Below are 13,187 nucleotides of genomic sequence, written 5' to 3'. Positions count from 1 at the left end.
CTATCTTGCTCCGCTCTAGAATCTTTGGTGAAGAGTCATCTGTCACCATGGATACCTCTCAACCGTCCTGCACCAGGCAAGCAGCACGCTGTAGTCCACTTACAGTCATTTTTGCTGTAGCATTTTTGTAGCAACATCTTCATTTTTACAAAACAAGACTACAGTTTGTGACAAAATATGAACAGTAAATACATTTTAGGCCATCAAACTGAACACCAATGTTTTTTTCGACGGCCATTGCTTTGCTCAGATAGCCTAGAGATTCCAGACCCTGGTAATCTAGAAAGATTAAGGGTCTGGTCACGAATAATGCAATGGCCCAACTCGAGGGGCGGCACCAAACGTGCATTTGAAAATCTCACAGCACGCAATTGGGTAACACTATATGACCAATGTTTACTGACTGATTCCAGACTTTGACACAATTGGATAACACTATGACTGTCATCTGTTTAGCTCGCCTTTGCCCACCTATATCAGATACACAGATGTGATTGGCTCCCCGCGATACAAGTGTCAAAAGTAACATGCATCATTATGCAGAGCTGCCAACCCTGGAGTGGAGTGGATCCAATCAAATGAATGAATCTCACTCTCAATGTGTGAGAGTTGGCAGCCAGAGGGTCTCGCAGAAACGATTCAAATTGTGCTCTTGCGAGAACTCTGGATTTTCCAGGGTATTGTTCAGGCCTTATTTGTACCGTATTACCAATTCTAAAAACTGCATTCATTTTCCCATAGAGATGTTTTCTTACGAACCAGGAAGCGTTAAAATGCTATTGCTAAAAACTACAAGCTTCCATGTAAACTACCACACTATTGGAGAGCGATGAACACAAGCAGGTGTGTGTGTGTGTGTGTATGTCTTTGATAGATTAGATAGATAGATAGATAGATAGATAGATAGATAGATAGATAGATAGATAGATACTTTATTGATCGAACCCGACCCGACCCGTCGGGTCCCGGGCCACACTATAGTATGCATGCAGGTTTTGTTATGTGCATATAGTTGCTCCAGTGATGGTCTAATAACGTCCCTTCTTGTGCTTAATCAGTTGTTTAATCAGCTGTTCTCTGTACTTTCCAAATGATAGCAAGATAAATGTTAATATATAGTTGTTGATATATAGTTGTTTTGTGTGTAGTTCTGTCTGTGTACGAGTGTGTGTGTGTGTGTGTGCATGCATATGTGTGAGGGCGTGTGTCTGTGTGTGTGCATGCCATGGGAACAAGCTTGTAGAGTGTGTTGTTGGAGCATTATCCATCATCACAGGCATGAGCGATAGCACTCGAGAGGAAGGGAGAATGCCCCAATGACTATGTGGCAGATTGATGCCACTTACATTTTAAATTCCAATTCAAAGAGCAAATTTGGCAATAGCTTTCATGCACAGAGTTGCCAAAGCATAGTGTTACGAGACAGAAAGACAGAGAGTTACCATAATCAACAAGTAATCGCAATGGGGAAAGAACCCTTGACCCAACAAACACACTCCCTCTCTATCGGCCTTCCTCTATCTCTCTCTCTCTCTCTCTCTCTCTGGCAAGCAGAGGTGTAAAAGTCCTACCATGTATTGGTTTTACCTGTATACTTAAACACAGGTGATTTCATTAATTAGCTCATCTACCTGGCTGAAGAGTTCTACCAATTAGAATCAGCTGATTTAGTGAATGGTTGGAGCAAATATGTGGCAGGACTTTTTGCTGGCAAGTTGTCTGCCGAGGGTTATCAACTCCAGGTGGTGTGGTCGCCGTGTCTCCCCCCCTCCCTCTCAGCCCACGGGCTCAGCCCTTGGAGCCGGCACCTGCCCCCCCTCATGCCCGGGCTACTCACCCCCCCTCATGCCAGGCTACTGCCTGGCCCCCTCATGCCCGGCTACTCTCGCCCCTCATGCCAGGCTACTCTAAGCCCCCTCATGCCCGGCTACTCTAAGCCCCTCATGCCAGGCTACCCTAAGCCAGGCTACCGCCTCATGCCAGGCTACCCCTCCTCCTCTCTCCCGTCTCAGCCCTTGGGCAGCCGGCTTCAGCCCTTGGGTGGTGTGGTCATGCCCCCCTCCCTCCCCCTCTTCCACGTTCAGGCCCTTACATCGCACCTGCCTCACCCTCATGCCCGGCTACTCTCGCCCCTCATGCCAGGCTACTCTCGCCCCTCATGCCCGGCTACTCTCGCCCCTCATGCCAGGCTACCCTCGCCCCTCATGCCAGGCTACAGAGAGGGCATCATCACTGGGCAACCTATTCCATGTCCCTGGGGCCGAGGGGTAGAAAGCCCCCCCCGAAGCCAGCCTGTTAGGACGCAGCTCGATGCTATGGGGAATGTGGTGTGAGTGTGTGTGTGTGTGTGTGTGTGTGTGTGTGTGTGTGTGTGTGTGCGTGTGTGTGTGTGCATGTGTATGTGTGTCAGGCTTGTGCAAAATTCCAGAATTGCATTGAAACTGGCTCTTAAATTCCAATTAAATTCTTGAATTTCACTTGCATTTCAATAGAGGTAGCAAACAGGAAGCAGAATTGCAATTCAAATTTTGCACAACCCTGATGTGTGTGTGTGTGTGTCCATCAGTGTTTGGGCCTTTTGTTCAGATGCTGGTGCCTGTCGATGCACAATAATGCAGGTGCAATAATGCACAATAACAGCATAGTTGTCTTGCTCGCCGTGGTAGTTGGTTGTTACAGAACAGCTTTGCATTATTAACGGTATTGACCATGTTGTTCCAGTTGATCCGCAACAGCAAAGCGACACGGACATGGAGCTGGGTCAGGCCTGCTTCAAACCCAGCTGCTTCCTCTACTGCCACCGCCTCTTTGAAACACACACACACACACACACACACTGCTACTGCCGCCACCTCTTTAAAACACACACACACACACACACACACACACACTGCTACTGCCGCCTCCTGTTTAAAACACACACACACACACACACACACATACACATACACACTGCTACTGCTGCCGCCTCTTTAAAACACACACACACACACACACACTGCTACTGCCGCCTCCTGTTTAAAACACACACACACACACACACACACACACACACACACACACACTGCTACTGCTGCCGCCTGTTTAAAACACATACACACATGTGGTAGTAGCCTTGTGTGTATGTGTGTGTGTGTTTTAAAAAGGTGGCGGCAGTAGCGGTGTGTATGTGTGTGTGTGTATGTGTGTGTGTGTGTGTGTGTGCATGCATATGTGCATGTGTGTGTGTGTGTGTGTGTGTGTGTGTGTGTGTGATAAACATCAGTGCATCACTCAACCAATCAGGCCTTTATGGTAGAGTGGCCAGATGGAGGCCATTTCTTGCTGGGAGTTTCCCAAAAAGCACCTGAAGGACTCTCAGACCATGAGAAGTAAAATCATCTGGTCTGATGAAATGAAGACTATTTTGGCCACAATTCCCAACGGTGTGTGTGGAAGGAACCAGGCACTGAGCTGCACTGATGTTTGTCCTTCTTTATGCTTCTCTCATCCTCTCAAAGGAACTCTGCTACCGTGCTTTTGGCCACTTTCAATGCTGCAGACTTTTTTTTGTATCCTTCCCCAGATCTGTGTCTTCACACAACCCTGTCTCGCAGGTCTACAGACAATTCTGTTTGCGGATAATTCTTTCACTCTGACATACACCATCAACTGTGAGATCTTATATAAAGAGATGTGTGCCTCTCCTAATAATGTCCAGTGAATTCATTTAGGTACAGGTGGACTCCGATCAAGTTGTAGAAGCATCTCAAGGACCATTGATAGAAGTAGGATGCACCAGAGCTCAATTACAAGCGTCATAACCATGGGTCTGAATATTTCTGTAAATGGAATATTTCAGTATTTTATTTGTTATACATTAACAAAACATGCCAAACACCTGTTTTTTTGTGGAGTGTCAGAGTATTGTGTGTAGATTGATGAGAAAAAAAATAATTGAATCTATTTTAAGATGAGTCTGAAACATAACAAAATGTGGAAAAAGTGTGACATGCTTTTCTCAAAGGTCATATTTGAACTGTACCATAACTTTAGCACCCCAGCATACACAAGTACATCCACACACACATCCGCTCACAGACTACCACATGCACACACAGATGCATAGCAACACAAGCCAGTGCATTCCCATACACATATACACATTAACCCAGCTATAAACACACACACACACACACACACACACACACACACACACACACACACACACACACAAAACAAGGACGAGACATTTTTGCCATAACGCAGTTCACCATTCTCTCATAACAGGTTCGCCATAGCACAGTTCTCCATTCTCTCATAACAGGCCATAGCAAGTCGAGGCCACAAACTGCCTGGTTATTTATGGGCCAGAGCACAGTCTGAACTCTCAGCTTCTCAGAGCGTTGCGCTCTTCAAGTGGGCCAAAGCGCTTCAAACGGATGACCTTGACTGTGTGCTGTCCGCCCTGCGGTGTTGAATACATTTTTAATGCCTGTGAGATTTTGTTTGAGTGCTTCTACATTGTTTATGCGGCTGGCCATGTGCTGAACTAATGCCTTGTTCCCTGGAGGCTAATAGACAATTGTGAACCATACAAACCCAGCAAATGTAAACACACACACACACACACACACACACACACACACACACACACACACACACACACAAACACACACACACATAAAAGCTAAGCACAGTTACATTCTCAGTCAGGGTTTACCCTGCAATCATCAGAGAAAATCACATATTCAAACACCATTTTTGTTCTAGTGCTTGAGTGAAGTATAAATTATTTGAATATTTATTATTATAAATATTCAAAAACATAGAACTAGCTAATTCAATTGCACACACACAATTTCAAATGAAATTGTTTCATAGAAATATATAGTAATACTAATATAAATATTACTTCCAAATATTGCATAGGGTGCACCCAGTGTCATTCTATATGTTGTCCTCTATAGTATCACTTTGTCAAGCTCTATATGAATTTACTGCAATAAAAAAGCTGAAGTTTGAATGATGCATCAGTTTTTGGACCTTCCCTGCTTAACCGCCAATGCAGACAACGTAAATGAAATAGAAATAGTATTTTAAAGCCATGATGACGTCATCACCATGTAATTGCCATGGAAGTAAATGACTTGTTTCTGGGTAAGTACTGGAAAATCATATTATATTTTACCATTTCATTACTACTTTTAAAACCTTGCCATTAGATTGCACCATTACAACAAAGTACAAACGGTAACACTTTACTTGACGGGTGAGTTCATAACACATTTATAGCAGCTGTCATAAACTGCACATAAAGCATTCATGACTGTTTCATGAGACATGACTCAACATTCATACCAAACCTTTCAAGAATGTTGAAGACAGAACGACGAGAACTTGTCAAAATAAAAGTCCAAAGTTGCAAAGCAGTATTGCCGTTTTTGGTCCAAACCTCTTGATCACGTCACATCTGAGTCAATGGGCTACTCCTGTGCCAAAAAGACAGAACATGGTCAAGCAAATAATTTTTGTTTCATAAAAATCTATTTGTTCATTGATGTAACCTTTGCAGATGATTTCTCATCTTTTGCTACTGGGAATGTCCAACCATTCCAGGTTACACAAATAAAGCTAAATGTAGGCTAGTTTACCTCCCAGTGTTAAACTCAGTGATTATGAATACTTCACAACTTGTATAGTAAAGTGACATTAAATGTAGACTTCATAAGATATTCATGAAATATTTACAAAGGATGGAGAGATCAAATTAAAGGTATCCAGGTTACACACATACAATGTTGGACTTTTGACATATTGTTGTCGTTCTGTCTTCCACATTCATGAAAGGTTTGCTATGAATGTTGAGTCATGTCTCATGAAACAGTCATGAATGCTTTATGTGCAGTTTATGACAGCTGCTATGAATGTGTTATGAACTCACCCGTCAAGTAAAGTGTTACCGTACAAACTCCCCGATATTACCATTTTATAACTGACTTATGCACAAAGACTTGGTGGATTATTGTTTAGAAACGACTTACAAAGTAAGCTGGTACTGTCACTCGGTGTGATGGGAAATGTTGGAAATTGAACGTTCTAAAGAATATCTGGATTCATTGAATTCAACATAGAATTTTAAAACCTTACATGGTTGCGGAACAGAATCTTCTGTTAAAATGTTCAAAACTCCCCTGCTGAAGAGTTAAGTCATTTGTGGGTTGTTGTGCTGTATTGTGTTCTTGCCATGATTCTACACACGTATTACAACTACATAGAACTACACAACTACACATGTACTATTATCTCTTTATGTCAACAATATTTCAAACATCAAATCAACAATTCCTTTGATGTTTTTCTAGTTTCTATTCTAGGTGGCATTGGATCTGGCTATATGGAGTGAGAAGCAAGTGTGTGTTTGAGTATGTGTCTTTAGGGATGTACAGTAGGCCTATGTGTGTGTTTGAGTATGTGTCTTTAGGGATGTACAGTAGGCCTAAATGTTTTCTGTATTAAGGAATACAAGTCTCTCTCCCTCTTTCTCTCTCTCTCTCTCTCAGTGTATGAGTGTGTTCAATTTTTTTTTGCTGCAACTTCAACATCGAGCATGACTCTCTGGGAGAGCTGTTTTCATGCCAGAATCTGCCTGCTCACTGCTCCGACTCCCATAAAAAATAGATCACGTTCCTACTAAGGGATAACTTGTGATGACACGCTCTGTCGTAGCGCATGCAGAATTCATACACAGTCTCCGCTGCACATGACGCTATGCTTCTATTCCTCTGGGAGGCTACAGACCGTGCAAGTGATCTCCTCCATACAAGATGACCCCCTGCCAGCCTAATGTGTCAAATAAGGCATAACATTCTACATCATTATGATCATTGGCGCCCATCACGTTGGTGACCATTACATGGTACATTATTGTGAATATTTGTGTATATCGTGTACTCACCCCTAGGCCTCTGCATTGCAACATCGGGGAAAGAGCCTACCTGGGGTCCCTAAGGTGCCTGAGTAGATTTAATCGTTGCACATAGTTCTGTCTACCAGCTGGCAAACCGTAGGCCTATACAGTATGTATGAATATCATTGAATTGCCAATGAAATAAGTGAGGTATTCACCTAAAGTAACCTTGACATAATCTCTAGCTTATTATGAATTAATCATGTGTTCAGTATGTAAACATAAGGAATTATGAATTAGGGCAGCCGTGGCCTACTGGTTAGTGCTTCGGACTTGTAACCGGAGGGTTGCCGGTTCGAACCCCGACCGGTAGGCTACGGCTGAAGTGTCCTTGAGCAAGGCACCTAACCCCTTACTGCTCCCCGAGTGCCGCTGTTGTTGCAGGCAGCTCACTGCGCCGGGATTAGTGTGTGCTTCACCTCACTTTGTGTTCACTGTGTGCAGTGTGTTTCACTAATTCACGGATTGGGATAAATGCAGAGACCAAATTTCCCTCATGGGATCAAAAGAGTATATATAGTTGACTGCTTGTACCTTATGAGTTCAGTATGTACACATTTGGAATTATGAGTTAGTTTACTGCAGGGGGTCGGCAAGTAACTGGCCGCGGGCCAGTATTTTTCATGACCAATAGACGGCAGGCCGCAGACGAGAGTAGGCTATAGTACTGATATTTAAACGCAGCTCCAGTCTATTAGTCCACACGCATTACTTAAGTAAAAGTACTGAAGTACTTGTTTTTAAAAGTACTTGAGTATCAAAAGTACAAGAGTACATTTTCTAAATATTGCATTACTACTGGCACAGTGCTTACATTTATGTACAGAAACGTCCTACATGGAGTTATGAAAAATGTTAATGTTAATACCTTGGAGAATGCAAAAGGAATTGAAAGTAAAATCAAGTCATTTTCATCTTTTTACCATGTTGCCAGGAATGGGCAGTATTTCTAATACATGTATTTAAACTACTTATTTCAAATACAAAATACTATTTTGTAATTGAAACACTTGAAGTGAACACTATCATTAACTTGTTCAGAAAATTGAAATAGTCTGGCGCGGTGGGGCCACAGGTTGGTACATTCCCGGGATGGACCTGCTGCATCTTCATCCATTGTTTCGTCCATGGTTTCGTATCTTATCTAAATCTGACCATGGAGTTGACTTTAGCGGAAAGCTGGAGGTGATTGCTGATAGGCTGTCCCAATCAGTGGTGCCTGCACAATCCAATCATGTTTGAGAGGGAAACAACAAATTGAGGGTTTCTGAGATTTTTCGTCATGGGTACTCCCAGTTATGGATAGAAATGTAGTGAAGTAAAGAGTACAATATTTGCCTCTCAAATGTACTTGAGTAAAGTCATGAGTACTCCCCAAAAATGATACTCGAGTAAAGTACAGATCCCTCAAAATTGTACTCAAGTACTGTACTCAAGTAAATGTTCTCCGTTATTGTCCGGCTCTGGTCTTGATTAACTCTGTTTTATCTCCCCTTTCAATACTGGTAATAGTAAATGCCCTAAATTAGGCTACAATAATTGACAAAAGAGCCTGACTTATAATTACTTTGGATAAAGTATCTTACTTTTATTTTCAAACACTTGGTTGACCAACACTCTGACACTGACAATGTTCCAATGTTTATTGTTTGCCTACAAGAAATATTGGTAACACTTTATAATAACTACACACAATTCATCATTTATTAAGCCTTTGTTACTTATTAGTTAATGGTTTGTTAATCATTAGTAATTTCTAATTTATCATCAGTAAAGCATTTGTTTACACAATTACTATTGTGTGTAGTTATAAAGTGTTACCGAAATATTAGAGTACAGAGTGAGGAGCGAACTAAAGGAGTTAACTGGGAGAAAATGTCTTGGTCAAAAAGTCTAAAGAGGGAAGTTTTGGAACGTAGCTATTAAGAGGAATGGAAAGAAAAGTTGGCGTTCATCTTACCCGGCTTCACTAATGCAGAGCCTGTGTATCTGATGTACTGTTGGCGTTCATCTTAGCCGGCTTCACTAATGCAGAGCCTGTGTATCTGATGTACTGTTGGCGTTCATCTTACCCGGCTTCACTAATGCAGAGCCTGTGTATCTGATGTACTGTTGGCGTTCATCTTAGCCGGCTTCACTAATGCAGAGCCTGTGTATCTGATGTACTGTTGGCGTTCATCTTAGCCGGCTTCACTAATGCAGAGCCCGTGTATCTGATGTACTGTTGGCGTTCATCTTACCCGGCTTCACTAATGCAGAGCCCGCGGTATCTGATGTACTGTTGGCGCTCATCTTACCCGGCTTCACTAATGCAGAGCCTGTATCTGATGTATGCAGAGCTTCACTAATGCAGAGCCTGTGTATCTGATGTACTGTTGGCGTTCATCTTAGCCGGCTTCACTAATGCAGAGCCTGTGTATCTGATGTACTGTTGGCGTTCATCTTACCCGGCTTCACTAATGCAGAGCCTGTGTATCTGATGTACTGTTGGCGTATCTTAGATGTGCACCTGTGTATCTGATGTACTGTTGGCGTTCATCTTAGCCGGCTTCACTAATGCAGAGCCTGTGTATCTGATGTACTGTTGGCGTTCATCTTACCCGGCTTCACTAATGCAGAGCCTGTGTATCTGATGTACTGTTGGCGTTCATCTTAGCCGGCTTCACTAATGCAGAGCCCGTGTATCTGATGTACTGTTGGCGTTCATCTTAGCCGGCTTCACTAATGCAGAGCCTGTGTATCTGATGTACTGTTGGTGTTGGATATGCAAGGGTGTTGCTGTTTGAAAAGAATATCAGACGGCACTAGCCTACCAGACGGAACGGCACCTTCAATGTGACCTATCCTCTCCAGACAGTGGCACAAAAGTGCAACATTGAAGCGCTGGCAGATGGCTACGCACAGAGTAGGCTAGCTAGGCTAGATCCTATTGCGCTCTGGGGTTCTTTCCATATTTGTTTAAGCACCTGAGGACTGATTGGTGAATAAGCTATTAGTAAATCGATTTTGTAAAATAAAAAAATGTTTTTAAAAATTGGACTACCAGCTCTGGCGGGCCAAAGAATATTGCTGGACAGTGCTGACCTTTGCCCTCGTGCCCACAGTTCAATGATGCTGACCTCTGACCTCGCGCAAACCGCGCCCACAGTTTAACAATGCTGACCTTTGACTGTGGTGTGTGGTGACCTTTGACTGTGGTGTGTGGTGACCCTTGACCTTTGATTGTGGCGTGTGGTGGCAAATACTATTCTGTGCTGAACCAACAGAAAGTGCAGCGCATACCACTTCCTGTCGGAACACTCCATAATCCTGCACAGGTAATGACACCTCACAGTCCTCCGGCTGTGTGTCTAGTGTTGGCACTCTGGTGCTCATGGGTCTGGCAGAACCAAATCACGGCCTGCATCCTTAACTATATCAGTTATAGGATAGTATGGTATGATAGAAAATCTCCTCACTACACACACACACACACACACACACAATCATCACAAGCCTAAAGTGTGTGTCCTGGATAGGCAGGAAATGAGGCGCATGCTTGGGAGATGGCTGTCCAATAGGCTGCTCTGAGCAGAGGTAGGGATCTGCTCTTGGGAGATGGCTGTCCAATAGGCTGCTCTGAGCAGAGGGAGGGATCTGCTCTTGGGAGATGGCTGTCCAATAGGCTCCTCTGAGCAGAGCTGGGGACCTGCTCTCCTCTGACCCAGTTTCATCCTTTCTGGGCCAAGTTTTTAAAGACGGAACAAAGACTGTGCTGTCAGATCAAGCCTCGGAGGAAACAGTCTTTTTACCTGGCATCACTGGTGATGTTAACATTAATGTGCATGTGTGTGTTTGTCTGTGTGTGTGTGAATGTGTGTGTGTCTGTGTTTGTGTGAGTGTGTGTGTGTGTGTGTGTGTGTGTGTGTGTGTGTGAATGTGTGTGTGTGTGTGTGTGTGTGTGTGTGTGTGAATGTGTGTGTGTGTGTGTGTGTGTGTGTGTGTATGTGTGTTTGAATGTGTGTGTGTGTGTGTGTGTGTGTGTGTGTGTGTGTGTGTTTTGTCATTGCCGGCAAATTATTCTTTTCATATCTCTTGATATGTATATGTATGTGTGTGTGTGTCTGTGTGTGTGTGAGTGTGTGTGTGTGTGTGTGTGTGTGTGTGTGTGTGTGTGTGTGAATGTGTGTGTGTGTGTGTGTGTGTGTATGTGTGTTTGAATGTGTGTGTGTGTGTGTGTGTGTGTGTGTGTGTGTGTGTGTGTGTTTTGTCATTGCCGGCAAATTATTCTTTTCATATCTCTTGATGTGTATATGTATATGTATGTGTGTGTATGTGTGTGTCTGTGTGTGTATGTGTGTGTGTGTGTGTGTGTGTGTGTGTGTGTGTGTGTGTGTGCGTGCGCGTGCATCATGAATGTGTGTTTGAATGTGTGTGAGAGAGAGTGGGAGAGGAGCAGAGGAGCAGGAGTAGCAGAGAAAGACAGGCAGGGAGAGAGAGACGAGGAAGAGAGAGAGAGCATCGAAACATGAGGAGCGTCGAAAACATGATCTACTCCTTCCTGTTCACCAAATTTATAAAGTCTGAAGATAACATCAATGTAGCCACCAAAACATTAACAACAATATTTTCCACAATAGCCAAAAATCTTTAAAAAAGACAAGGAATAGTTAATAGCAAGAAAAACAAAAAAAAAAATGGTTTGACAAAGACTGCCTATTACTAAGAAAAGAATTACGATCTTATTCAAACCAAAAAAAACACAGAGAACCAGCAAATCAGGAACTTCAAATAAAATATCATAACACCCTACAAAAAATATAAATCACTTCTAAAAAACAAAAAGCCAATCACATACATAACCAGTTAGTAGAAATTGATGAGAAGTTAGATCAAAACACTTTTTTGGGACCTGTGGAAAAACCTTAACAACCCCAAAAAAAGAAAATTGTATCCCAATAGCAAATGGAAAAACATGGGTTGACCATTTTGAAAATGTATACAAAAGAGATGAACTAAACCTGCACAAAAAAAACTAACAAACCATTTAAAAACACTTGAAAAACAACAAAAAGATAAATTAAATGAATTAGACTCAGCTATAACATTATCTGAATTGAACACTAAAATAAAAAAAACTGAAAAATAGAAAATCATGCGGCACTGATGGAATTTATAATGAAATGTTGAAACAAAGCACCCCCAAAATTAAACAAGTAATCCTGAAACTATTTAATTTAATATTATCCTCAGGCCACTTTCCTGACCAATGGAAAATTAGTCAGATCACCCCATATACAAAAATGGTGACAAATTTAACCCAAACAATTATAGAGGCATATCACAAGGCAGCAATTTAGGTAAATTATTCTGTAGTATAATCAATAACCGAATTTCAAACTTAATAAAAAAACAATATATTAAGCCCCTCTCAAATTGGTTTCATACAAAAAATAGAACAACAGATCATATTTATACTTTACAGACACTGATACAAGAAAACGTTACAAAGGTCAAAAAACGGAAAAATATATGGATGCTTTGTGGATTTCAGCAAAGCCTTCGACCGCTTGGCATGAAGGTCTCTTGCTGAAACTACTTGATTGTGAAATTGGTGGTAAAACATATAACATCATTAAAGACATGTATGAAAACATCAAATGTTGTGTAAAAATAAATAACAAACAAACTGATTACTTTCCTCAAACAAAAGGAGTGAGGCAGGGCTGTTGCCTGAGTCCTACATTATTTAACATTTATATCAATGAATTAGCTAATAAAATTCAAAATTCATCCTCGCCTGGTCTCAATCTTTTGGGAAAAGAAATCAAATGGCTGCTTTACGCAGATGATCTTCTCCTGCTATCGCCAACGCACAGGGACTACAAGAGAGCCTTTTTCTTTGAACGAATATAGCATTACTTGGGCCCTTCCAATCAATATGGAAAAAACAAAAATAATGACTTTCCAGAGAAAACATTCAACATAAATAAATATAATTTTACCATTGGCGGAAAACAACTAGAACAAGTAAGAAAATACAACTACTTAGGACTGACCATTTCTTCATCAGGGCAATTTGATAAAAATCAAAGACCTATCCTAAAAAGCACGCAAAACATACTACATGTTAAGAAAATCTCTATTTCAATATAATCCTTCCATCAAATTATGGAAAAAGATCTTTTGATTCCTTAGTAAAATAATATTACTATACAGGGAGGAAAATTTGGGGCATAAAATATAAAGACAATTTCAA

The sequence above is a fragment of the Alosa alosa genome, chromosome 15 (assembly GCF_017589495.1).
Source record: "Alosa alosa isolate M-15738 ecotype Scorff River chromosome 15, AALO_Geno_1.1, whole genome shotgun sequence".
Taxonomy (NCBI): domain Eukaryota; kingdom Metazoa; phylum Chordata; class Actinopteri; order Clupeiformes; family Clupeidae; genus Alosa; species Alosa alosa.
Note: the sequence above shows the minus strand (reverse complement) of the source record.